The sequence below is a fragment of the Sciurus carolinensis genome, chromosome 9, assembly GCF_902686445.1.
Source record: "Sciurus carolinensis chromosome 9, mSciCar1.2, whole genome shotgun sequence".
In the NCBI taxonomy this organism is placed as follows: domain Eukaryota; kingdom Metazoa; phylum Chordata; class Mammalia; order Rodentia; family Sciuridae; genus Sciurus; species Sciurus carolinensis.
In genome coordinates, this window is record NC_062221.1 from 95839397 (window position 1) to 95844101 (window position 4705).

The 4705-nt window shown below is 31.6% G+C and overlaps 1 pseudogene; it reads right to left on the minus strand.

Annotated features, from left to right (window-relative positions):
* Positions 1-2153: 2153 nt before the first annotated feature.
* Positions 2154-3072, minus strand: LOC124993065 (olfactory receptor 5AC1-like; annotated as a pseudogene).
* Between the last annotated feature and the right edge of the window lie 1633 nt (positions 3073-4705).

The following is a 4705-nucleotide window of genomic DNA, read 5'->3' on the forward strand; positions in this document are numbered from 1 at the left end:
TTTTCATCTACCATGAGTGAAAAAATTAGGCAGGTATCTTTTATCAGTATAAGCTACTTTAGCCATGGGGTACCATTATCTTCAGTGATAAATGTATACTGAAGTTTATTGAAGCCAGGTCACACAATTCCTTGTATTCAGAAAAAAATGGATTCTTCACTATGAAAATATTACTCAAGATCATGCACTCTGAGTATCCGGATTAACAAGAACTCAAGTTTCTAGTGTTTATAAATTGGTAAATTGTCCCAATTACTAAACAGGAACCTCTAATTTCACTGGTCCTAGGTCCATGTCTTCATACCTCTTGGACATTTCATTTTTCACTTCTAGTCATTTAATAAACATAGTGTCTGCAAGGGTCCCAGGAAACATCTCATGACTCATCTTCTATTTTGCATATTTGCCTCCTCTTGGCAAAGTCAAGTCTATTTCTTTGTGTTCTCCTGATAGTAGCTAATGCTACTGTAAAGGGAAAAAAACAGGTCAGGCATGATGGTGCATGCCTACAATCCCAGCAACTCCAGAGGATGAGGCAGAAGGATCCCCAGAACAAGGCCAGCCTCAGCAATTTAACAAGATCCTCAGCAATTTAGCCATAACCTGTCTCAAAATAAAAAGAATAGAACAGACAAGAAATGGAGCTCAGTGATAAAGCATCCCAATACCAAATATAAATAAATAAATAATGAAGCAATGTTTGTAGCCATTTTTCCTGCTTGCCTTTATTAATCTAGTTTGCTTAATCCTTGAGGTTTGATTCTGTATCTAAATTACATTCATAGATTGTCCCCCATATTTCATGCAGGGTATTTTAAAATAAATTTTGTTTGGGGGCACTTACTGAAATTAATCTTAAGACCAAACAAGTTGATTTTTTCCAATAATATACTTATGACAAACAGATGAATAATAAAAGATACCATACACCTAAACCTTTAGAAAAACTTTTGGTATACTTTTGAAAGTGTTGACAGAAGGTGAAGTGTTTGACAAATATGAGGAAAAAGGTATATTTTCAATCTTCAACAACTTTAAACAAATTTAATTCTTTATTTTTATCATTTTTAAGTAAATACACTGAAAAACAGATTGATCAAAGAATATGTGTCTTACTAAAAAGGAGTTGAGTCATCTTTTTCTATAATAAGTGTAAAATTAAGCCTGTGAATTTTCAACCACTAATTTACATTTAATTCATGGACACAATCACTGAAATATATATAAAATATGTTTACACTATAATAATATATAATAATGTATTAATAATATATTAATATATAATAATGTATTAATGTATATAATTATATATCATATATAATAGATATATTCTATGTAATAGTCAAATATTACATTTAATATATTAATATTCATAGGAATATATATTTATATGGAGAATTCATGGGAACAATTTTTTTCTCCTGTCATTAAGTAATAAACTAGCTTCTTATCTCTGATCTAGTCTGCTTGAATTCTGTCTGAGGGCTTCTAGAAAAACCGAAAAATAGTAATGCATTCACAAGTTTAAGTGAAACTGCTTTCTACTAAAAAAAATTACTCTTCAATTTATAAACTATCAAATATCTTGTTATATTCACTATCCTATATAAAAATAGTGTGTGAAGTTATAAATATGACCAAAGTTTTATTTAATCAATCTTGCAGCATTGAGTATGAAAAAAAAAAGCCTTATTACTTTGCAGGTTCAGAGGGATAAACTAAGTTCATTCAAATAAGTAACTGCCTTAGAGGCCATGCTCAATCAGGGCTATTTACTAGCAAATTTTTCTCAATATTGCTCAATAAAATTACTAATTACTACCTATAATTTTACAAGGGTATAACAAATGCCTAATTTGCAAAAGCAAATGCAAAGATAAAAAGGAGCACAATGTATCTAAATAAGTTCATTATGGCTAATGTGACTACATTTTCTCTGAACCCATAACTAAGGAAACCCACTTGGCACTGGATCCAAAATACAAAACTGGATTTCTTCACACACAGCTCAGCAAACCACTGTAACCATTAGTCTATTGGTAAAATGGCAGAGTAGTGGCTAATCAAAAAGACTTGTTTGTTTTGATTTTGGCCTTTTTTATGTTTTCCATAAAAGATAAAGAAGAAAGAGTTTGAAACTTTCTGACAAATATTTATTTCTTTATTATTCTTATCAAGGCACCTATAACCTCTTTGTTTCTCAGACTGTAAATAAAAGGATTTAAGAGGGGAATTATTATTGTGTAAAATAAAGAAAGCATTTTTTCCTTATTCTCATCTGGTCCAGACCCTGGACCCACATAAATGAGGAATAGAGTGCCATAGAACAAAGAGACAGAGAACAGATGGGCACTGCAGGTGGAGAAGGCTTTACGTCTGCCTTTCTCAGACTTCTTCTTAAGAATGGCAAAGAGGACACGGGCATAAGAGACCATATGGTTACAAAGGTGAAGGCTTGCATGAAGGTTGAAAAGATTAAAATGACAAGTATATTAACTGTAGGATCAGTGCAAGAAATTTTGAATAGTTGTAAAATTTCACAATAGAAATAATGTATGACATTGGACCTGCAGAAAGTTAATCTAACAAACTCACATGAATTGTTAAATGCAGAAAACCAACAAAATATGAAGCTCCTATAAGCTGAGCGCAGAGGTTATTGGACATCACCACTGGATACAGCAAGGGATTGCATATGGCTACATAGCGGTCATAGGCCATCACTGACAGGAGGAAACATTCTGTGGTAGCACTGGAACCAAAACAGTAAAACTGTGTTAAGCATTCAGCCAAGGATATCTTATGATTCTTAGATAAAAAATTAATAAGCATGTTGGGGGTCACAGAGGATGAGGTGCAGGCATCAGCCAAGGCTAAACTGCTGAGGAAGAAGTACATGGGAGTGTGAAGGTGGGGGTCCTTCCAGATGAGAGCAATCAGTCCAAGGTTGCCCACCATGGTGATGAGGTAGATAATGAGGAAAACCAGGAACAGAGGTACCTGCAGCCCTGGCTGGTCTGTAAGTCCCGTGAGAACAAACTCAGTCACCAGAGTCACATTTTCTTCTGCCATATTTGACCTGGAAAATCACTAAAATGAAAGAAAAGGTAAGGCACAGTTATAATAGAATCATAAATCTGTTTATATTGTTTTGTGACTAACACATTCCTAAAAGGTACTTCTCATCCAAATTTGAGTTCCAAATTTTTACATTTATTTGTCTATATTTGGTATAAATTCAAAATTCTTCATAATAAAAAGTTTTAAAATGAAAATTCATCTAAAGGGATATGTAAGTTTAATGAAAATCTTTTTCAGTCTGTTTTTAAAGCTACATAAAATCATTATAACATTCAGGTGAAGAGAATTGTTTCTATTTTCCCCCTAGAAATATATAAATAGTAGGAATTATCAAGATTAACTTAATTGATATTGAACTATAAAGGCATCTATCAAAACATTAACATAATTGCATAAGAATGCACCATAGAATCAGTGTAACAGAATAGAGAGCTAAGAAATATAATTTAATGCATACAGGACTGTGGCTTAAGTAAATAAAACATTTCAACTTAGTTGGAAAAGGATAATGATTTAATGGATTGTGATGATGCTGGCTTTTATTTGTCTGGAAGTAAATTAGGCTCCTAATTCATCCCATAGATACTTTCTTTGAAATTTAGGGGAGAATAATGTAACATAGATATTAAAGGGTATTTATCCAAATAAAACCAGTGTACAATCACTAGTACCACATAATTTTACAGCAAAGCAAAGGAGTCAAGGGGTATATAATAGGTCATGAAATATGTTTACCATGTATGTGAAGTATGTAGTTTTTTGCCTATCACAAAATTCTCTGTTAAAATAGAGTAGACCAGAGCAAATAATCTAAGAGAAGAATGGATAAAGGATATGAATAAACAAATTTGCAGATGAACAAATCAAATTGACCAAAAAATAAAATGCATAGATGCTCAACTTTCTATGTCATGAATAAACACACACAGAGACACATACACAAAACACAGAAATCTCTTTTTTCATGTTTAGAATTAGCAGAAATTATAGTTTATAAAAATATCCCATGCTGAATGAGGTGAGAAAAGTAGTATTTTCATATATTACTTGTCAAAATATTAATTGCAGCTAACTTTTTGAAAAGGAATTTTACATAATCAACATTAAATTTTTAAAAAGTAATATGCCTCTGGATCTAACATTTTCCATTATACAGATATTATAAATAAATTACAGGTACATAGAGGTAATTATACAGGGAATATGTCAGGTATTATTAGTCAAGGAGGCATTTAGCACACACCTCACAGTGAATGGTTGGATAGCGCAGTGCAAATAAAAATACATTAGCCATTATAAAAAGAGTTATAATAATTGAAATAAGAATTACCACAATGTAAAGAACTTACAAAGAGTAAGATACAGAGAAGAATAAATGCTATAATCTCACTATTATAAAGCAAACAGTGCATTTATATATGTCTCTTCCACTTAGAAAAAAATATAGATACTAGCTATTAAGTTTATAACACTTTTTTTCTGGTATGGAAGTAGAGGTAGGAATGAGAAAAGTGGAGAAGAAAGCAAGAGGTCAAAATAAGAGTTCCACAGGAAAAGCATATGTTTATAATATGCTGCTTTTTACATACAATTATGTAGTTAGATATCTATTACATACATAAAA